Here is a 24,802-nt window from a genome sequence, read left to right on the forward strand (position 1 = left end):
ATCACTCACCATTCACACCAGCCCTAGGAGCACTCTCCCCACTCAGTTTCTTCTGACCCTAGAATATCTCTTTATAGACATAGACATAGTTATGTTTTTTAAAATATTGTTTTCTATATGATTGTTGGCTTCCTTTCTAATTATTAAGGAAAGAAGTAGTGAAGGGAAGATAATTGCTCCTTCTTCCTCTGTGGGATTGCTAAAATGAGCTGACAATAAGCATATTGAATAAACAGATCCAAATTCAAAAGAGAACTCAGAAACAATATGATCCATTACCCAACATAATTCAGAAATTCATATGCCCTTCTACTACTGAGAAGGAAAAATAGGCATGTCAGGAGAATAGTAAGTCATTTTTGGCAGACTCAGTAGGCTTGGACTATGGCCTTGGGCAGTGTTGTACCCACAGTACTGACAATGGCCTAAAAATGATCCTTCATAAAACCCAACTTGATAACAATGATTTATGACAATAGTCTATGTAGGTGTGTTCAGAGAATTCACTTTTTCTTTTTGCAATAAGGGTTTACCTAATGAAAGCACAAAGAATGAACAAGTAATTGTTTCTTATTTGACAGGCCCTGACTTCAGGCTGCCAAGGGAACTTTGCAGAAAGCCCTTCTGGAGTGTGGGTGGAGGACAGCTAAGCACACCAGGCAGGCAGGGCTTTAACTCTGAGTCTTTCTAAGGTTTCTCCCTTTCTTTCAGGAGTGAATTCGCAGACAAATGTTTTCTATGCCTCAATAATAGTAAGGAAAGAGACTTTCAGCTAGTTGTGGACTAGCTTCATGGCAGCTTTTGGTTAATGTCCTAGGGTAGAAAAAAACACATGACAACATCTTCCTGTTGAGTGGCAGTGCCTTTCTAAACTCCATAAGAAAAGTCTGAAGTATTAAAATTTCATTATTCTCAGGCCCTGTGTTCTTTTCAACTCACATGCTTGGAAGGATGTTTAAGATTACTCAGCAGAGTCTGTAAAATAGAAATGTAACACATTTGCGTTGAGATAACCCTAAATTAATGCTCCTCATGCAAAAAACAAAGTAATTAGGTTATTAATTCCAGAGTATAGATGGATTGAAACCCTTGATCATATGTGAGATAATTTTATTATAGTTAGCAGAATAAACAGAGAAGTCATTAGAGTGAGAGAAGAATTCTACCCACAGCCTCCACCTCCATCTCGGTAGTGTAGAGGAATACTTTACCAGCCACTTAGGGAATAGGGAGGAGTGCAGGAGAGAAACAATATCAACAAAAGGTAGATCTTATCTGAACCTGCCAGTCCTCTGCAAAGCTGTGAACATTGGAGGCTTTGCTTTAAATGTAGTGGGAATTTTGTAAGCACCATAGATGATTCTGCAAGGATGAAATCAATGGAAAGAGGAATTTAAAGACAGTGGGAAAACTTTTGAAAAGTGCAGTCATAGTGAATATTTTTTAAAGATTTAGTTTTATTTATTTATTTATTAGAGACAGAGAGAGGGGTGGGAGAGAGAGAGAGTGAGAATGGGCCTTCCAAGTCCTCTAGCATGGGCCACCATGTGCATGTGTCTTACGTGGGACCTGGAGAATCAAACCTGTGTCTTTAGGCTTTTCATGCATGTGCCTTAACTGCTAAGCCATATCTCTAGCCCTTAGTGAATATATTTTTTTAATATATTTAATGTTATTTATTTAAGAGAGAAAACAAGGCAGAGGAAGAGAGAGAGTGAGAGAATTGCACGCCAGGGCCTCCAGCCACTGCAGACGAACTCCAGATGCATGTGCCACCTTTTCCATCTGACTTTTGTGGGTCCTGAGGAATCAAATCAAGGTCCTTTGGCTTTCCAGGTAAGAGCATTAATCACTAAGCCATCTCTCCAACCCCTTAGTGAATATTTTTATTAAGAAACTAAAATTGGATATGTATTTATTTTAAGCCAGGTTACCAAATTGCAAGTATATGACCTTAATTATTTTAGTTCATCATAAGAGTTTAAGCAAATATTATTATGATATATATTGCTGTATTATTAATTTTAAAGTTAATATTTATATTATTATTATTATTTTATTTCCATATAGCAGTGGGGGGGCTGACTTAGTAGACTGTGGCGATTACCTTCTTTTGCAATGACAAAGAAACTGAACAGAAGTAGCTTATGAGGAGAAAGACTTTATGTTGGGTTGCAATTTTGAGGTGGTTTCATTTTGGTGGGGAAAACATGGAAGTGCAAGCAAGCGGCTGGGACAACACATTTTTGCCATAGCAACTGAAAGTCATGAGTTAGCAAATGCTAAACACCCAGTGTGTAGAATAACACATCTCAAGGTCCACCCACAGCAACACACCTCTTCCAGTACTGCTTCACCCCCGCCAAAGGGTCCTAAGTTGCCATCAGCTGGGGACCAAGTATTAAAAATACATGAAGCTATGAGGGACATTTAACATTCCAGCCACAACATGGAGCAAATAAATGTGTCCAGTGAGAACATCTGCATTTGCATTGGACAGTTCGGTGCAGTCAAATGTTTTGTGCTCTGTTTTTCCTTAAAGACAACATAGAGAAGCACTAGGATGAATGGCTTCCCTACCTATTACAAAAGCTCTTTTCTGTATTAGTAATAAGAGTTAATGCTCTCCTAAGGACATTAGAAGGGATTTAATAAATGATTGCTGCTTATGAATGCTCCTCTGATGAGAAGACCACATAAATACATGAAAGTTATTAACAGCAAAATATTGATGCAAACATTATAATACCATCAGAGCCATTCACAGGGAACAAACATAATTATGAGAATTCTTAAGTGTTTATCCAGAGGCCTAGTGATTCCTTATGTTTATTTATTATGTTTATGCTTATTTTACCATTGTATGATTTAAAATGCAACACTAGTGCTGCTGTAATGGCTGTGTCCAGCCATGCTTTCAGAAACTTTCCTTGCATATCCCATTTATTTTACTTGCCAAGGGATATACAGCTCATGTTATGCACAGAGGCACCTGACTGTGAAATGATTAATATTTACTCATTTATTAACTCAGGTACAGTAATTAGAAAAGTAACAAGGTCAAAATAAAATCCATTTATTATTTGCATATTTAACTTTGTAAAATGCTTCAAACCATAATATAACCTTATGCATAAGCTCAGATATATATTTTGTAAGTTATATCTGCAAATGAGCAAGTATTAAATAAAATAATGAGTATTCTTAAATCTGTGAAACAAGAATCTGTGGTTAGAAAATAGCTTCCTATTATGCAATGTTTCCTTACTAATTTTAAACTAAAACTTACATACTTCTAGATACATCCAGAACATATCATTCCACTTCACAGCCTAGATATGGAGACTAGTTAAAATATCTATATAGAGTAAGTAATTATAAAACTCTTCAGTATTTCAATGTCTGTCATGAAACCTCTCACATATTTGTTTTTTAATCAAAAATAATTACAACTGAAATAGCTTATAGAGAGCTTGAATACAAAACAGATGATTATTTAAGAAATATTATAGGACATCTACAAATATGAAAGTAAATGAAAATACTGTTATTGTCTTATACTTAATTTGGTTTAAATTTCAAATTATTTATTTTTTGAGCAAGAAAAAGTACATTAAAGAGATAGAACTCTCAAGCAGAAAGGGCAAGGAGAGAGAGAGTGGGGCATGTTGAAAGGGAAATTGTTTTTTCTTTAAGGACTTGACTCAGAATTTTGGGGTCTGGAAATCTGAAGTTTATCAGCCAAGTGAACAGTGGGGCAATACAGAGAGTGGTTGATGTTAGTCTTGAGGGAGAATTATTTCTATGTCATGAACCTCAAGTTCTGCTTTTAAGACCCTGAGCTGGTTTGACAAATCTTACCCACATTGTCAAGATTAATGTATTTTATACAAAGCTACTGGTTATAAAGACTATCCACATTTAAAATATTCTTTCAAAGTGGTCTATAGGTTACTATTTAATTAAACCCCTTGGGAAAAAGATCATCTAGCAAGGTTTATGCTTGAAAGTATATGTGTATGAGGTACATTATTTTTAGTTTTATATATTAAAATTTACTTTAAAACGTTTCCATATTTGAGTATACTTTAAGGACACATTTTTACATACCTAGCATGTTGCGATGGTTAATCTCTGTTTATCAATTCAACAAGATTTAGAATAACCTTGAAAACAACTTAAATGTTTTTTTCTGGCTATGAGAAGTTTTCTTTTCTTTTTTTTTTCACTTCTTTTCTTTCTCTTTTTATGTATTAAGAACATACTTTGTATGGATACATCATGTGTTGGTACCATCTTCAGCCTCCTCCCTGCCTTCAATCCACAGGGGGCCCTCTTCAGTGGGGTTGCTGGTATTCTCCATGGGGTATGAGTTATGTGTTGTGGGAGCAGCAGTCAGTTATTGGGGGTAGGGACTGCCTCTGGTCATGATGTCCCAACCTGTAGCTCTTACAATCTTTCTTACTCCTCTTCAAAAAATTCCCTGAGCCTTAGTGAGTGTGTTTTAAGTCTACTTAGTGATGAACTCTCAGCAGCCTCTGTATTTCTGCTTTGGTATGTGTTGAATGTCTGTCTCTTTCACTCTGGGGCTGATTGTCAGTCTCACTATGGAAGTAGCAAGCGCAAGCTTGCTCATCTCCCCAGTTCCTCTGTGGTTTTGCGTAGGACTTGACTGAGATGTGAGGGTTGGTTTATCTCCTTGAGTTTTAGTACCTTCTGGAAAAAAACAAAACAAACCATATTTTCGAAAGGAAATGGATAAGCATTAATTTAAGGAGAGTTTGATGGATATAGACTCTTTTATCCAAAGATTAGTTGTAGTTTGATATTTGAGAGCATAATTTTTGTCTCCATAGGATTGAAACCTGGTTCCCAGTTCCAGATATGTGTTCCTTTCCACTTAGCATATCTCAAAGCCAGTAAGAAAGCCATTAGTTACCCACCAAGGCTGTGTGCCATCATTACAAGGGTGTGTACTTCTTGCCAGGCTGTTTGCTTCTGAGTAGCTTAGATCCATTCTTGTTCACACCACTGTTGGCCCCTTCCCCCCTCCCCAGTAGCCCAGTGTAGTGCTTTCCAGCACTAGATGCCTTAACTGTCTGGGGACTGGGTTTCTTTCAGATTCCAACCAGGTCTCTCAGTGGTCTGTGTCAGTAGCATATAGTGTCGTCAGCAATAGGGTCTTACCTTTTACCTCAGGCAGGTAATCAAATGCTTTGACAGAAGGCTGTCTTATTTTGGGAACATCATAGGCCTCTCTGATCAACAGCTTAATAAGCATAGCACTTATTTCTGGTACTGCGAGTTACAGTTCAGACTCAATTTGTTTTTTAAGGTTAGGCTTCATTCCACTCTCTCCAGGGCCCTTATTTTCAGGTGCTCCCTCAAAACTCCTGTTCAGGGTTAGATCTACAAAACTAAATCCAAAATGAACTGGTACAATAGAAACTTTTGTCCTTGAAGGCAGACCAAATGGGATTTTCTTAATTAGGTTAGTCGAGGGGGGAGGACCCATCCTAGCTGTGGCCCATCACCATGCTCTGGGCTGGGTTCTTGGACTATAGGAAAAAGAGAAGGTAGCTAAGAATCACTCATCATGATGCTTAGCTCCCTTCTTGCTAGAATAAATGTTACCATTTTCTGTGACCATACCATCCCTGCAAGCCTTAAGTCTAAACCTTCATAATTAAGTCTGCTTATTTGTTCCATTTATCTGAAGATTGTGGCATAAGACAGTGTGTGTCCATACAGCAAATACCTAAAAAATGCAAATCGGTTTGGAATTGAGCAACAAGAAAGGGAAGAAAACATTTTCAGATATAGGAAGTAAAAGAGAAATCCACATGGCCTGGCAGAGAATTTTGTTAAGATTATAAAAGATAATCCTGGTCAGAGCTTAGAAAAAAGTAAATACACTGGAAAGAAAACTTTTTTTTATCCACTTCAAAGATAGACTATTGGTAAAAATAGTAATCTTAGAGAGATATTTCTGGCAAGGAAACTATCCATTAGTACTGAAGAAAATTTTTCTTTATTTATGAATAAAAAGAAAAAAATGGCTATCACTAGTACTAAGTAGAATGTAGAATCAATGACATTTCCCAACAAAATATGAATGTTTGGGCTTTTTGCTATTCTGTTTTCTGTGCATGCAAGAGGAAAATTATACATTAAGGATGAGACTTCTTTTAAAATTTTATTTTATTTATTTATTTGAGTGAGAGAGAAAGAGGCAAATTGACAGATACAGAGGGAAAGAGAGAGAGAGAAAGAGAGAATGGGCACATCAGGACTTCCAGCCACTGCAACTCCAGATGCATGTGCCACCCTGAGCGTTTATCTTTTGTGGGTATTGGGAAAGCAAACCTGGGACCTTATGCTTCGCAGGACGTGCCTTAACTGTTAAGCAGTCTCTCCAGTCCAAGAATGAATCATTTAAGCATAAAGAAAATGGAGTGTTATAATTTGTAAAATTCTTAACCTCAATAACACAAGACAATGAAATATGTTCTAGAAGGAGTACCTTGGAGTGACAGTAAACTCTGTGCAAGAGAAGATGCAAGATCAACTCAAGATGTCTGTTACCATCTCTACATAAGCCAATAATAAAGTTGAAACCATTCAGGAAGGATCTTCGACAAATATTTTTGTCTACTAACATGATATTAGATAATTCATAAGACTTTTAAGAACATTATCCTAAATTTTAAAAAAAAATCCTGTTTGGGATAAAGAGGAACTAAATGGAATGATAAATGTGATACATCTGGACTTCCAGGGTGATTATTAACAGAAAATAAACTGACAATGTAACATGTCTTTAGACCTATTCTAAGATTAAAATATATATATATATATATATATTACAATAACATTGAAACAAGGACAGAGGGCAAAGTCCTGTTGTCTCTAGGTAAGTAAAAAGGACAACTTTCATGCTAGCAAGTGCATCTACATATTCCTAAGTCTTTTTTTTTAATATTTTTTGTTCATTATTTATTTATTTATTTGAGAGTGACAGACACAGAGAGAAAGACAGATAGAGGGAGAGAGAGAGAATGGGCGCGCCAGGGCTTCCAGCCTCTGCAAACGAACTCCAGACGCGTGCGCCCCCTTGTGCATCTGGCTAACGTGGGACCTGGGGAACCAAGCCTCGAACCGGGGTCCTTAGGCTTCACAGGCAAGCGCTTAACCGCTAAGCCATCTCTCCAGCCCTATTCCTAAGTCTTCAAGATATAGCACTGCTAATGATAAACTGTTAAAGTGAATTAATTCAGCATATGAGTTGATTTTTATTAATATTTCCTAAATATATCTAAGTACTGAATTCCACTTGGCATAAGTTCATGTGGTGTACCTTTTCTAACTTTCTAAATACAACTTCCTAAAACAAAATCCATATTTGGCTTCAAAACTTAATTATATGTTGGAAAAGCTTGTATATGAAATGCATAGTTTACCCCACAGTCAGTGTTAAGAAAATGCTATCAGTATCCAATGTATACCAGTGTATTTTATGTGCAAAATATTCTAAATCAAAAAATATAAACCCTCCAGGAAATAAGAAGAAAACATAGTCATGTCTGTAACAATAATAGCAAAAGTGTGACATTTTGCTTTTAGGGAGCTGGACTTAGAAATGTTCCAAGGACTTCAAAATAAGTATATAGAAAGAGACAGAAATTCAAATTTCTGGGCTGGAAAAAAAGTCTTAGCAGTGAAGGTGTTTGCATGCAAAGCCAAAGGACCCCGGTTTGATACCCCAGGAACCACATAAGACAGATGCGCAAGCATCTGGATTTTGTTTGCAATGGCTGGAAGCCCTGGTGTGCCCATGCAACACACATATGTGTGTGTGTGTGTGTGTGTATAATTTTTTTTACCCTGTGGTGCTAAGCATGGAACTTAGGTGAGGATAGCCATAACAACATAAGAAGGAAATGATGGTGATGTCACCCACTGTAGATAATGAAAACAACTTGGATTCTGAAAGTTATCTTGGGGTTTAACTAACTGGATATTAGTGCAAGTAAATGTTTTTTTTTCTATCTTTAAATACATATTTAATTAAATTTGAAATGCTTCAGGACAGATTTAGTGGGAACCATTAAATCAATTTGAACATAATGGATTTAAAAAGCTTATTAGTCACCAAAAGTGAGACAAAAAGTAGGCAGTAGACTTATGAGTGAAAATCTGAAGATTTAAATTTAGTCCTTAAATCATAGTTCAAGCCACATGATTGAATAGAATCACCAAATGAGAGCTCTAGACCAGAATTTTCCAACATTTTAATGTTCATGCCTATAGATGGAAAGTATTTTGTTTTGGAAGCCTGTCAGATTTCCTGAAGGATGCCTGCAAAGTGACAGCCACACTCCTATTTGTAGTACATCAAGTGGCCAGATGCTGACACTTGTATCATGGGAAGATACTTGATGCCAATGACAAATCATTGCCCTAGGTAGGCAAGGTAAATTCCAGGTTCCACTTTTTTGTTAATCTCCATTGTTCAGAAGTTAATCATACCTAGAGAAAATAGCCATGAATAGTTCAGTGTATCTACAAAATGTCCAGAGAGGAGGACAAACAAAAAGAAGAAAGACAAAAGAATAAATTAAAGGAAGAAAGAAGAAAAAGAAAGGAAGGAAGGAAGAATGAAGGAGAAGAAAAGATAATCAAGGAAAAAAATGAAAGAATAGAGAGAAAAAAATTAAATATAATGGCGTTATAAAACTGAAGAGAAGGGCAGAAGAGATGGCTTAGGGGTTAAGTATTTACTTGCCTGTGAAGCCTAATAATGCCAGGTCAAGGCTCAATTCCCCAGTACCTACATAAGCCAGATGCACAAGGTGGTACACTCATCTGGAGTTCAGTTGGAGTGGCTGGAGGCCCATGTGTGCCCATTCTCTCTATCTATCTGCCTCTCTCTCTCTGCCTGTGTGTTGCTCTCAAATAAATTAATTAATTAAAAAAAAAAACTCAATTGAAGCAAGGCCTGGGTGCACTGCCCTGTAATTCCAACTACTGAAAAAAAAAAAAAAACTAGAGCAAGAAGCAGGTTCTGTCAGCCTGTACTACAGAACAAGTTTAAGGCCAGCTTAAACAATTTAGTGAGATCTTGTTTCAAAGTAAAAAGCAAAAAGGAGAGCTGGTGATTGATGTAGTTTAGTGGTAGAGGCCTCTCCTTGAGTCTCTGTACTCAAGATATAGTCAACAGTAATGATAAAAATAAACAAAACAGGGCTGGAGAGATGGCTTAGCAATTAAGGCACTTGGATGCAAAGCCAAAGGACCCAGAGTTTAGTCCCCAGGACACATGTCAGCCACATGTACAAGGTGGCACATGCATCTGCAGATTGTTTCCAGCTTCCAGAGCCCCAGCAATCCCATTCCTTCTCTCTCCTGTCTGTCTGTCTGTCTCTCTCTCTTTCTCTCTTCTCTTGCATGTTTTTCTCTCTCAATTAAATAAAAAAAGTATTAAAAATAATAAATCAAATAATATAAAAGAAGAAAGATAATAAGATTAGAGAAGATGAGGAAAGGAAAGGAAAAGAATGAAAATAAAGGAAAGAACAATAAAAAAAATAAAGTCAAATGAAGAATTTTATAGGAATGAAGGGGAAATAACCCATGTCCAAACTAACAAATTTCATGGTTTGGTGAAATAATAGGAAAGACTTAAACATTGTTTCAGTAAATATCAAAATAACTTGGAACCTTATTAAAGCACTTGATATGGCAATGTAGGGACCTGAATGCTGCCATTTTGCTCAGGGGCACCACATAACACATAGACGGTATGGGATAAGTAGTTCATGTTACAATGAAGATGACAGCTTTCTCCACTTCAACCTTTACAGAAATATTTAATTGTGGTATTACAGGGCAAGCTTAAAAGCTCATTAGTGAAGACCGCCCTCTTACCATTTATGTAATCCTGGCCCTCAGCTAAATTAAATGTGGTTCCAATAGCCATATTTATGAGGGGAAAACTTGCTTTACCCCAAATCCATCTATGTATATGGGATTTTCTCATATAAAATAGCCCTCATAGAAACATAAAACTCTTGGGCTGGAGAGATGGCTTAGCGGTTAAGCGCTTGCCTGTGAAGCCTAAGGACCCCGGTTCGAGGCTCGGTTCCCCAGGTCCCACGTTAGCCAGATGCACAAGGGGGCGCACGCGTCTGGAGTTCGTTTGCAGAGCCTGGAAGCCCTGGCGCGCCCATTCTCTCTCTCTCCCTCTATCTGTCTTTCTCTCTGTGTCTGTCGCTCTCAAATAAATAAATTAAAAATTAAAAAAAAAAAAGAAACATAAAACTCTTTGACCACATGTCTAGATACACTGTAGTACTGCCAAGCCAACACATAAAATTAATTATTCTATGGGAAATTAATCACCCTTGTATCTTATAGTGCCAATGAATAATGGCAGAAATCTTCAATTCCTTAAACATTTGCATATTGATGTATACCTAAAATTATCATATAGATAATTCCAATTCATTCTAAAAGATGATGTCCTGAAACAAAAAGGGACTGAAAATTTATTGAGCCATTAAGGAGTAGGTGGTAGAAGTATTGTTCTTAAGAGGATTGGAGATAATGAGATCTGCATGGTTAAAATAGATATACAAGTTGCAACAGGCATGGAATTCACAGAGCAAGCCTTTAATGTCAGTCTGCCGAATACAAGTTCGGGGCTGTTAACGGCATCATCATTGCTGTGCTTCAGAAAGAAATGTTTCTATTGTTAGAATCAATTTGTAGAGTCAGAGCCTTGAGTCCCTTTAAATTTAAGCCAGACATCATTCTTCGTTAGAGACCCAGCATGTGATAGGGAACTGACTAACACATTGGCTACTTTGAAGGTATCTACCAGTATTCACATCAGTAATGTCCTGTTTACCAGCCACTAATCTACGCATGATCTTAATATGGAAATCCTTAATTTGAAAATAAGGATGATTTCATATTACACTCCAAAGAATGTAATTGTCTTTGAATTGCTCTCTTTTCTCAGAAGATCTGATCTCTGAAGCTTGAAATGAAACTTTAACACTTTCAATTAAATTCAAGCCTTCAAGGTTTGGTCGAAACTACAAAAATGATGTGTGAAACTTTTTCAACGTGAACTGAAAAGTGCTTCAAGCAACTAAAGTTCTAATTTGTAGCATTTCAACCAATTATAAGAAAAGTTCCTTAATAGTGAAATTATATCAGAATATTCAAGATATGAAGATATAAATACATATTCAAATTAAACATGCTTTATCTTAGTATTTGTATTTTTCAAAAGTTGAATTTTTGATTGTATGTGTGCTTTAAGAGGTAAAGAATTTGAAAACAAATAAGAAACAAAATTATCTTGAGCATTTCTTATTTAACATCCATGAGTTACATTTCCTGCAGTTATAGCACAGTGTGTATTTTTAATTTTATACTAAATTTCACCAACCATTTTTAGTTGCTTTCACTTTAAACATCTCCCAAAATTAGATTCCTCTCCATCTTTGGCTTACTATTTTTCAATTGATAACACAGACTTGTCCCTTTTGGAGATAAACTATTTGGATGTATTTTTCCAAGATATCCACAATGTGAGACAATTTTTGGAACCATATTGATGATTTTTGCTGTCATAGAAAAATAGCCCCTAATACTAAGCTTGGCATACAACATTATTATGCCACCATCTGCATGTTACAATATATGGTCTACATGCTATTTCCACCTCCTGAGCCCCATTCCATTTCTAACTTTTAACATTTTAGTATATGTCAGAACTCCTGCAATCACATTTAGAAGTTTAAGGAATTTCAAATTATTACTAAACCAGGCATGAACTTGGGAAGTGTGGGAAGGGAATATTATAAATAAATAAAACAAGCATAATTACTTATGATGCAATTTAGAAAAGAGCTATGTAAAAATATTTACATGTTCTAAAATAACTACTACTTTTTAAAATTCTTTTATATTTTAGCTATCTTCGCATTGTCAGAAAGTCAAAGGATGAATACTATTGTTCTTAAATTGTCTTAATTAAATTGTGAAATGCAGGTGACCTTGTACAATTTCATGCATCTTATAAAAACCTGAGAATAGACGTATGCTGTTCATAAGTAAGGTGTTCAATATTCAAATATTTCCAATGACAGAAATAAATCACCCATTTTATAGCATCATTTCGTATGAAATGCATGACAATTCTATACTTGGCTTAATATAGAATTATTAGCATGTTAGTTAAATATGGCATACATTGCTTTACAGAAACATTCCATCTCATCTTTTGCATATGATATATGGAGACATTATATATGCATATGTATCATAATGTTGATTTGGTGAAGTTTTTTTTTGGTACTTTAAAGTGAGCTCAAAACAATATAAGATAGAATTCTAAGTTTTAGAATTATGCACCAGTGTGAACTTCGAAACTTTAGCACAATATTTTTTCCACATAATGAATGCTGCATGTACGTAAAAGTCATTTTTGAAGAATAATTTTTAGTCTCTTCACTATTAACACACAAAATTCATAATGTTTCAAATACTACTAGTTCAGCGCAGTTATGAAAACTACAGTATATAACAATTTCTTTATCAGTAGGTTATTATATCTGGAACACAAATGTAAATGGACATTTAAGTCTGTGCTAGATGGTTACACTGGAGCATGCCTGTCATCCCAGTATCTTAAGGTGGAGAGAGGTGGATTGCCAGTGTATCATCAACCTCAGCTACATAGTGAGTTCAATGCCAGTCTGTGCTACCTGTCTTAAAAAAAGATAAAATAAAATTCAGTGATTATACTGCATGCAATCACTGACAAACCAGCTAAAAGAAAGAAGAAAACTGCAATGAATTTTGCTGTATTTGTTTTAAAATTCTTATTAGCATTATTGATTGCAAAGCATGGGTCTCATTGTGGACTTTTCCTATGTGCAGATAATATATTTTGATTATATTTATGTCTCACAGTCCTCTCATTCTCTCTCCCTCATGTCACCCTCTTTCCTTTCCCTCTCTGCTTTCACATACTTTTTAATGTTTTTTAGCACCCACCTAGGAAAGGAAACATGTCTCTCTGAATGTGGCTTAGTTCCACTTAACATGAGTATATACAATTCTCTGCATTTTCTCAAATAATATAATTTTATTTTTCTTTGTGGCTTCTACTCTGCTGTAAACAAAACACTATCCATTCTTCAATGACAAGAACCTAGATTAACCCTGTGAACTATCCACTGTAACTTGTACAATGGGACACTGCCTTTTTAGTACATTGTCTTTGACTAATTCAGGCTCATAACCATCAGTGCAATAACTGGATAAGGTTTTATAACTCAATTTCTTTTTTTTTAAGTCACTTATTTATTTATTTACTTACTGGAGAGAAAGAGAGAGTGGGAGAAAGAGGGGAAGAGAGAGAGAAAGAGAGATAATGGGCACATCAGGGCCTTTAGCCACTGCAAATGACCTGCAGATGCATTTTTGTGCCACTTTGTGTATCTTGCTTTATATTGGTACTTGGGAATCAAACTTGGGTCCTTTGGCTTTGCAGGCAAGTGCCTTGACTGCTAAGCCATCTCTCCAGGCTTCAATTTCTTTTAAATTTCAAAACATACTTCAAAATAACTTTTGTTAAGTTTAATATATAAACACACTGCAAATTGTTCATGTTCTCACTGGTATTCTAAAAATATTTAAAGAAACTCTATATAAATATATACTGTCTACACTAGTGTATAGTCCCTCCAGCAATGTTTGAAGATTGTTCTTTCCAGGAAGCTTCAGCAGCATTGATTGTACATTGATTAGATGGGAATCACAGTGAGTGAGGTGATACGGGATCCCAAAGTAGTTTTAAATTTAATTTCTCTGATGGCAAAGGAAGTGAGCTTCTTTTTTTCAAACACTTACTGTCCACTTCCATTTAGTCTCTTATGGGCTGTCTTTTCAACTCATGTTCCAATTTAATAAATGGATTATTTTTGGTGTTGAAATTTTTGAATCATTCACTGATTCTGGATATCAATTTCTTGATAGATGAGTATATGCACAGATTCTTTCTCATTCTGAAGGTTTAATTATTAGCTGGTGTGTTTTCTGCATGGAAGCTTTGATAATTGATACAATCTCATTGGTAATTTCTTACTATTATATTATTTATTTGTTTTGTTTATTTAATTTTTGAGGTAGGGTCTCGCTTTAGCCCTGGCTGACTTGGAATTCACTATGTAGTCTCAGGCTGGCCTTGAACTCTCAGTGATCATCCTACCTCTTCCTCTGAAGTACTAGGATTAAAGGCATATGCAACCATGTCCTGCTCTAACTATTATTTCTTGAGCTACTAAATCCTACTCAGAAAATTGTTGCCTATGTCTAGATCCTGGAGAGTTTCTTGTAATATTTTCAAAGTTTAAAGTCATATACTAAGTTCCCTTTTTCTATTTTGCATTTCCAAAATCCCAGTGGGGAGTTCTTTGCATCTAGAATCCTTGTAGTCATAGTTCTGGTCATTTCTATATTTGATCCATTTTCTTGTTTTCATCCTATTTTCATTTCAATACCATATTTCTATAAGAGGTACTTATTCACACTGCCCAAATTTAACTCTAATTATCTCTTTCAGTGTCTCTCAAGATAGAAGAAGCAAATTAACTCACATGGTCATCTTCAAGAAATATGTGAGTGGATTTCCAGGAATGGTATCTTCAAGAAATACAAAATCGTGCTAGGAAGATGGCGCAGTGGATAAGGTACTTCTTCCAAAGCCTGCCAGCCTGGATTCAGTAGGTTCACTACATCAATGCCATGTAAAGCCAGACTCAAAAGTGGTTTATTTGTCTATAATTTGCGCACACACACACACACACACACACACACACACACACACACACACACACATTAATAAATATATCTGCAAGTAGTCCCAGTTGGCCTCAAACTTGATTCCCTAGCCTTTAGCCTGCTCAGTGCCATGATTTTATGCATATGCCACCACACATGGCCCCAAAATATTCTTTAAATGACTACATTGATTTAAAAAAAATACAAGTGTTAAATATTGTTTAGTTACTTTCTCTTCTTCAGACATCCATGATTTCCTGATTTTTCTACTGTGTTTAGTACTGCCTAGATTCAAAAACAGATGCACTGTGTCTCTATGGGGGAGAAGTAAGACTGAATTTCAAAGTTTTACCTGTCTGCTTGCTTTACTTCAACAGTGTTTGCATGTTGGGCTGGCTGAGGGAAACAGACAGGACCATCTGTAGCCCAGATTACTTTTACACTTTTAATCCTCCTGCCTCAGCCTCCAGTGAGCAGTGATTACATATAATCACCCCACAATTTGTCCAACAATGAACTTCTGTCGGACAAAAACTCTGTGCCTTTATTTGCCCTAAAGTATTTAGCAAAAGACTAAGGTACAAGTGGGATCCAAGAGTCAAGGAACTAGAATATTTCAGTTCTTTTGCCTCTCAGTGTGTACTAATGAACACCCTGAATATAAAAGTCAATAAAATTAATTTAACAAATATTCTTGTGAGTGTAACATTTGTTCATTTATCATGGAATGTAACTGATTTCATACAAGAAGGGAAAAAAAAAAAACACTTTATCAGTTTCACATCTCTAACTTCTAAACTTTTAAGTTGAAAATCTTTCACAAATAACTTCACCTACCATAGTCACTCTCCCACAATCTCTACCCTAGTCTCATTTTATTATTCTTGATTTGTCTACACATGCTGTGATGCCATCTCAACTCCATGCTTTGGGACAGATGGATTCCACAGATGGCATGTCCATATGTTCTGCCTCTCTGATACACACACACACACACACACACTTTTTCAATTCAAGGTTCATTTCAAATGTGATTTCCCCAAATTACAAATATAATTAATGTGCATAACCATAATGCACATTAACATTCAAGCAACATTCACAATTTCAATTTATTCCAAAAAAGGATATTTTAAATACAAAACTTACTAATGGAATATATAAAACTAATACAACAATAAAAAGATATGAAATAATGTGCTAATTAAAGAACAAAGAAAGAAACATATATTTTCAAAAGTAAACATTTTAATTTATTTAAAATTATAGTAATAAATCCAATACAGATGCTAAATACAATCACATGACTGAAATTTCAATACATGTGAGAATAAAAACAAATAGTTAAAAACTGCAAACATATAAATGTAAATTTTTAAATATCACCAATTTTATTCAAAGTAACAAACTTTTAATGCCTAAGAAAGCGGTAACTTTTCTTCTTATGAAAAACACAAAATAGCTCTTCTTGGTCTCAGATCACACCTTATTAAAAATGGTAGTTTAAAAATAAAAACTCCTTTTTAAAATTTGCTTTTGTTTGAAAAATACACAAACACTATTCAGGTTGTAGCTGCGCCATTGTTAATACAAGGCTCCAAGAACTAAAATCATAGAAATAATGTATCATATCTAGAAATCACATATGTCAAATATATATATTTTTTCCATTTACTAAAAATTAGCCATACAACCCATCTTACTATAAGACAATCTAGGAAAATATCCTTTGATATGAAAAGTAAAAAAGAAATTCAATTGAAAAGAACAGATTCAGTCTCTTTTACATCGTGAGAAATTGTATGCTGTAAATATGAGGGTTAGGTGAGGTGTAAGTGTATTTGGGGCCTGTGCACTGGGACCCAGTGAAGTTTGGTTTGTTTGGAGTCTGCACACTAGGGGCTTGTGTGTTCAGACCAGAGGAGATGCATGAGTATACTGGGGGCCTATGGCTTGTACAAGGCGAGGTCTCAGCTTGAGGCCTATGAGCTCAAGGATAGTGGAGTGACATGGGCCTGTGCAATCTGATCAGGTTGTGTGGGGCCTGTGGGTTTATAGCAGGTGAAATGCAGGCGTGTTTGGCCTTATGCACTGGGACAGGGTGAATTTCCAGAAATTTTTTTAAAATTTTTTTGTTTATTATTTATTTATTTGAGAGTGATAGAGAAAGTGGGAGAGAGAGAGAGAGAATGGGCACGCCAGGGCCTCCAGCCACTGAAAATGAACTCCAGATGCATGCACCCCCTTGTGCATCTGGCTGACGTGGGTCCTGGGGAATGGAGACTTGAACCGGGATCCTTAGGCTTCACAGGCAAGCACTTAACTGCTAAGCCATTTCTCCAGCCCAATTTCCAGAATTTTTGAGGCCTGGCCAGGGGTGAGTTAGGAAGTGTTGATTATACATGTGTTTGCAACCCCCACACAGGAAGTTCCAACAACTTTTCCAAGCTTGGAGACAACACATTAAAGTAGAATACTCAAACCAACAAAGCTATGGCGGCAGCCCTAGTGTCTAAGTGCTGGTAGGGTTGATTGCCCTTGAAGCCTCAACAACTCCACTTCTGTGGACACAACACCAGCCCACACCAAGTCCGTTCAAACACAAAACACAATACTCACTAAAGTTCCTACAAGGACAAATTCTTGCTTCCTCCTTAATGAAACAAGACTTACCTTAAGATAGGTGGACCCACTATAAAGAAAAAAAAAAAAATGCAAAGCAACAAACTAAGAGATGTGCACTAAGAATGCCTAGTCCCACAATGGAAGTTTCCACTGATAAAGAAACAGAATACCAATTGAAAGCTCAATGAGCTGTGCAACCCTGACCAAGCAAATCACTGGACTGGAAGCAAATCACCAAAAACCCAATAACTTCACAAATGAAATGCTGTGGAATCTTCTCTTATAGTGCACAGCTTTTGTCACTAGGCATAATATAACTGAGGAAAACCAGAGGGACCTCAGAGTGGAGCAAATGGATTGAAGGTGGGGTCAAAAACTGGAGGATCTCAATACCAGCTGCTTAAGCTCAATGAAGACATGATTAAATACAAGAATGAATTCCAAGAAGCATCAAGAGAATCTACTTGAAATCACAACTCAACAAAGGGATGGATAAGATACAGAAAATGCAACAAATAAGAAAAGTCAAATAGAGCTTTCAAAAGCCTCTCTACAAACCCTCACTAACAGAGTTAATCATGTACAAGACATAACCTCAGATGTGGAAGATAAGACAGAAGAAATTGTTCAAGAGTCCAAAAACTTTGATGTTTAAAAAAAATCATGCAAACATGGGCTAGAGTGATGGCTTAGCTGGTAAGGTGCTTATCTGCAAAGCCAAAGGACCCAGGTTCTATTCGCCAAGACCCACATAAGCCAGGTGCACAAGGTGGCACATGTGTCTGAAGTTCATTTTCAGTGACTGGAGGACTCAGCATGCTCATTCTCTCTCTTTCTCAAATAAATAAATAAAAATAAAAATCATGTAAACAGAATATGAGGGAATTGTGGGATACCCTAAAATGATCAAAGATTAGGAATTAGAATGGGAATAAATTGAGGCCAAAGGCATGGAGAACATATTCAATAAAGTTATTGGGGAAAACCGTCCCACTCCCATAAAAGAGTAGCCATCCATATAAAAGAGCCTCATAAAACACAAAACAGACTGGATCCAAGAAGAAACTCTTTAAAGCACATCATAGTTAAAACTCTAAACAATTAAAACAAAGAGAGTCCTAAAAGCAGCAAGAGAGAAACAAAATGTTACATACAAAGTCAATCCCCTCAGAATTATCTTGGGTTTTTCAGTGGAATCTCTAAAAGCCACATGGGCTTGGAATGGAGTACTTCAAAGTCTAAAAACTATGGCTTCCAACACAAACTACTGTATCCAGAGAATGTATTCATCACAATAGATAGTAAAAGGAAAAGTTTCCATGATAAAAGCCAGCTCTATGATCATATAAATGCAAAGCCACACGTACATAGAATACTTTAGGGAATACCGCACAGAGAAGAGTCAAACAACCAACCTCAAGACCATACCAGAGGAAGAACAAAGTAACCAAAACTGAAGCAGGCACAAAAATGTACAAAACCCAATAAAGCATCAAACTAATAAAGCCTCCAATATGAATCAAGCATCAAAGTTATAACTTTTATTTTTTTATTTATTTTTCATTTCTTGAGGTAGGGTCTCACACTAGTCCAGGCTGACCTGGAATTCACTCTGTCGTCTCAGGGTAGCCTTGAACTCACGGTGATCCTCCTACCTCTGCCTCCTGAGTGCTGGGATTAAAGGCGTGCGCCACCACACCAGGCCAAAGTTATAACTTTTAATATTAACAGACTTAACTCACCCACCAGAAGACACAAGCTAAAGGGTGCATCAGAAACGGACCCTTCCCATTTTCCATGTTGTCTTCAAGAAAACCACCTTACCACCTGAGGAGGACAGATACCTCCTCAGGATGAATGTATGGAAAATGATTTTCCAAGTAAATGGAAATAAGAAACAAGCTGGTGTTGCTATGTTAACATATTGAAAAAAAAAAACAGATTTCAAACCAAAAGTACTCAAAAAAGATAAAGAAGGTCAATTTTTATTCATCCAAAGAGCAATCTAACATGAGAACATAGCAATCATAAGTCTATACACACCAACCACAGGTATACATCTTATAAAACAAAACTTACTTGACGAAAAATCAGAAATGAATCCTAATACCATCATAGTTAAGGACTTTAATACCCCAATATCATTACAAGATAAAACATCCAAGCAGAAAATCAAAGGGAAATAATAGATCTTAATAACACTACAGATCAACTAGACCTAACAGACATCTACAGAACATTCCACCCCAATTACACAGTATACACATTCTTCTCAGTAGCTCATGAAACCTTCTGCAAAATAGGTCAAATATTAGGGCATAAAGCCTGCCTTTATAATTTCAGGAAAATTGATATAACTTACTCCATCATACCAGAACAAATTGTGTTAATACTAGAAATTAACAAGAGAAACAACAAAGAATACATCAGCTCCTGGAGATGGAATATGATTTTAGATTTTGGATGAAATCAAAAAGGAAATTTTAAAATATCTAGCACTGAATGAAAAAGAAAAACACAACATACAAAAACTTATAGGGCACAATAAAGGCAGTCCTAATGGGAAAATTTATAGCACTAAATGCCTTCATAACACAGATCTCAAATTAATAATCCGATTATCCACCAAAAGGGATTGGAAAAATAATAACAATTCAACCCTAAGAGTTTCAGGCAGAAAGAAATAATTAGGATCAGAGCAAAAATTAATGAATTGGAAACCAAGAACTATTAAGAAAATTGGCAAAATAAACAAGACCAATAAATCCCTTGTCAATTTATTCAAATAAAAAATAAAAGTCTCAAATTAACAAAACTAGAAATGAAAAGGTAAAGTTTACAACAGATATCAATGAAATTTGAAGAATCATCAGGACATATTTCTAAAACCTCTTCTCCACAAAATTAGGCAACTTGGAAGGATTGGATGAGTTTCTTCTAAACACATACCACCTACCAAAACTAAATTCATATCAAATAAATCTCCTAAACAAATCTATTATGGCCTTTGAAATTGAAAATATAACCAAAAACCTCCTCAAAAGGAAAAGTGCAGAACCTGGTGAACCCTCAGTCAAATAATACCAAACCTTCATTGAAGAACCAAAACCACTTTTTCTTAAGCTTTTTCATATAAGCAGAGAACAGGGGATGTTGCCCAACTCCTTCTATGAGTTTTGCATCACCCTAATTCCAAAACCAGAGAGAGATACAACCAGAAAATGATAGACCTAATATCCCTGTTAAACTTAGATGCAAAAATCCTGAACAAATGAACACTTCAAAAGCATTATCCACCTCAATCAACCAGGCTTCATCCTAAGGATGTAGGAATGGTTCAAAATATGGAAATCAATTGACATAATACAATGTACCACATCAATAAGCTTAAACATATGTTAATTGCAATAGATTCAGAGAAGGCTTTTGAAAACATTCAGTATCAGTTCATAACCAAAATGTTGGAGAGACTAGGCATGAATTGTCTCTACATCTGAACATGATAAAGACTATACACAAGGAACCTAAAGCCCAAATCATACTTAATGAGGAAAGGCTGAAGGAGATCCATTAAGAGCTAGAACAAGGCAGGGGTGGCCACTTTCATCACTGCTCTTCAAAATGGTACTGGAAGCCCTAGCCCAAGCAGAAGATAAGAGAAAGATACAAAAACATATAAATTGGAAAGGAAGAAGTCAATCAGTCCCTTTTAGACATTAAATGATCCTGTATATGTGACCTGAACAATTCTACCATAAAACTTCTAAAGGTGATAAATTGCTTCAGAAGAGTGGAATGCTACAAAATCAACATAAAAAAAATCTACAGCCATCCTATGCACAAAAGATAGATATACAGAGAAAGAAATAGCTAATCTGTTCCATTTTCAACACACACACACACACACACACACACACACACACACACACATCAAATACCATAGAATAACACTAGCCAAGAAAGTGGAAGACCCATATAATGAAAACATAAAAACAGTAAGGAAATTGATGAGGACATGAAAAGATTGAAAGACCTCCCATGCTCCTGGATAGGCAAAATTTATATTGTAAAACTGACAATTCTACCAAAGGCAATATACTGACTAACTCAGTAAAATCTTAGCATAATTTTTCACAAAGATACAAAGAAAAATTTCAAAATTTATATAATTGCAGAAGGCTATGAATATCCAGAAAAATAACCCTATCACCATACCCATTCTAAAGCTATATTACAAAGTTACAGTAAGGAAAACACCATGGTACTGGCATAAAAATAGACATATATACTAATGGAACAGATTGAAAACCCAACCCTTAGTTCAAATAACTACAGCTATTTTGTCCTTGACAAAGGAGCCATAACTTACACTGGAGAAAAGAGAGCATCTTCAATAAATGGTGCTGGAGAAGTTGGATAACCACATGTATAAAAGTGAAACCAGACACACTTTTCTCAACATGCACTAAAATCAAATCCAAATGGATTACAAACCTCACATAAGACCTGAAACCCTTAAATTGCTGGAAGAAAAAATAGTGGGGACTCTTCATGATATGAGTTAGGAATGACAAATACTCCAGTAGCCAAGGAAATTCAATTATCACTCAAACAGTGGGATCTCATGAAGTTGAAAAGCTTTTGTACAGACAAACATACCATAAACAGTACCAACATATTCCCTAAGGAATAGTAGAAAATCTTCACCAGATACACCATTGATAGAGGCCTAATATCTAGACTCTACAAAGAACTAAAAAAAAAAAGAAAAGAAAAAAAAAAACCTAAGCAATATTGGGTGTGATGGAGCACTCCTTTAATCCTTTAATCCCAGCACTTGGCAGAGGTAGGAGGATCGCTATGAGTTTGAGGTAACCTTGAGGCTACATAATTATTTCCCGGTCAGCCTGGACCAGAGTGAGACTGTACCTCAAAATAAGTAAATAAATAAATAAATAAATAGAAAGAAAAAAAAAACCTAAGCAATAAAAATCATGAACCCACTCAAAAAAATGGGGCAGAGAATTGAACAGGTAATTCTCAAAGGAAAAATCACAAATGGCTAATACTCAGTTAAGAAACTTTTCCACATCCTTAACCATCAGGGAAATGCAAATTAAAACAACTATGAAATTCCATTTTTCTCCAGAAAGTATGGAAATCATTGAAAGGGCAACCAGCAATAAATGTTAGTGGGGAATGAGGAATCCTCATTTATTGTTGGTAGGAATATAAATTTGTACAACCCCTATGGAAATCAATATTGTGACTCTGGAAAAAGTTGAAAACAGAGCTATCAACTGATGCAGCTACTTCTCTACGGGAATCTACCCTAAAGATTCCACTCTTCACTAGAGAAATATTTGCTCAACCATGTTTATAGCTGCTCAAATCACAATTTCTAGGATCTGGAATCAACCCAGATGCCCATTGTTTGATAAATGATTAATGAAGATGTGGTACATTTCTACAATGGACTTCTTCTCAGCAGTAATGGAAAATGATATAATGAAATTTATAGAAAAATGGATGGACTTGGAACACAAGCACAGAAAGACAAATGCTGCATGTTCTTCCTCATCTGTGGATCTTAACCTGACACAGATTGAGCTGCAGACATATCTGGCAGGCAACTCTAGGGACCGGTAATAGGGATGGAAGTGTCTGGAGGGAGGGGAATGACACTGTGGGGAGATCCACACAAAACTAAATCCAGTCAATTGGTACCTTTGAAACCTTACTCCTGGACAGTAGACTGAAAGATAGAATCCTCAATGGAAGTATGGAGTGATTGACTGGTAAGAAGGTTTTTGGAGGGTAGGATGAAGCCTGACCCTAAAACATTTGGCTCTGGCTTGTAACTCCCAGTATCAGGTGTCAGTTACCACCCACATTGAGCTGTGATGGGAGAGATGTACAAAGTCCCCAGAACAAGGCTTCTGTCAAAGCACTTAATTACCTGCCTGAGGTAAAAAAGTAATACCCTATTCCTGAAGGAAACTTATTCTACTAACACAGAACACTGAGAAATACTGCTGAAATTTGGAAGGAAGCCATTTCTCACATTCTTAACCCTTACAGTGCTAGAAAGGGCTGTGTAAGCTGCTGTGGGGAAAAGGCCAATGGCAAGCATCATCGTGTGCTAACAGGAGACCCTGCTACACAAAAGATCCCAGCCTGGAAAGATGACAACCCCTGCATCATGGTGGCACCCAGCCTAGGAGGGTAACCAACAGCTTTGTGATTGGCTGATATATCAGTCACTGCATGTATGACAATTGCCAATAAAATAGTTTCTTTTAAGTTTCATGTTTTCTAATGACAAAATGCACAATATTCAAATTGTCAGAAAAAAATATATAGGAAATATCTTCTTCAATTACCTCATTTTTTTAATGGACTTGTGTGAGAGACAGCAAAGGGAGCCAGAAGGATTAAAGAGAGAATTGCAGACTGCGCCATCCCCCCGCTGGCAGACCTACACTGACTCTTTTCTCACCTCACTCACCCTGTGACACCTCTGAATAATGTCCTGGTTGGAGCCTGACAAATGGACTCAGTGGATTACCACAGTTCTCAGTCAAGAAAGACTCACCCAGTAATATCACCAGCAATATCCCCCACAGACATATTTATTACAAGCATTCTGTTTTGTTCAGCATCAGCAGGTCCATCTGGCTGAGAAGGACTGACCAGGTGTTCTGGGGGAAAGTTGGCATGCAAATGCCTTACACATTATAACACTAACAGGAGGAAGAGATTTTTCAAATGAGAGGAAATTAAATTATTCTGCTATATATGAGGTTACAAGACATTTCTAGATGGTTACAATTATGGAACATCTTTTGGCTTTATTTGTAAACTTTTTGGCTTGGATTGAAAAAATGAGAGGGAAGTACAAATATTCAAGGAACATTGGGTTTATACCTCTTTGGGTAATGACTAAACAAAAGCATAGGTAAAACATCTTTGGCTTTTGTGACCCAAGCTAGTTTATAATTTTGTCAAAGTGAACAAATATCCTGCATATTTTAGCCTATCAAAAGGAATGAATATATTGAGAGTAGATCTTATTTTCATAGCATAGAACTTTGATCTGATAACAGATATAGGATGTATCCATTGAGTTCACCAACAGCTCCTAATCTCATGGACCATAGAAGGAGTCTTTGTTCCTCATGTCTGTGGGCAGGAATCATCAGCCTCCATGGTTAACACCAGCAATATGTAATGCATTCATCTTTAATCAGGTGAAAACATCAGGACAAAGGACATTGCTTCAGTCTTAAATATGTACTTACTATATTATAAAATACTC

The sequence above is a fragment of the Jaculus jaculus genome, chromosome 5, assembly GCF_020740685.1.
Source record: "Jaculus jaculus isolate mJacJac1 chromosome 5, mJacJac1.mat.Y.cur, whole genome shotgun sequence".
Classification (NCBI taxonomy): domain Eukaryota; kingdom Metazoa; phylum Chordata; class Mammalia; order Rodentia; family Dipodidae; genus Jaculus; species Jaculus jaculus.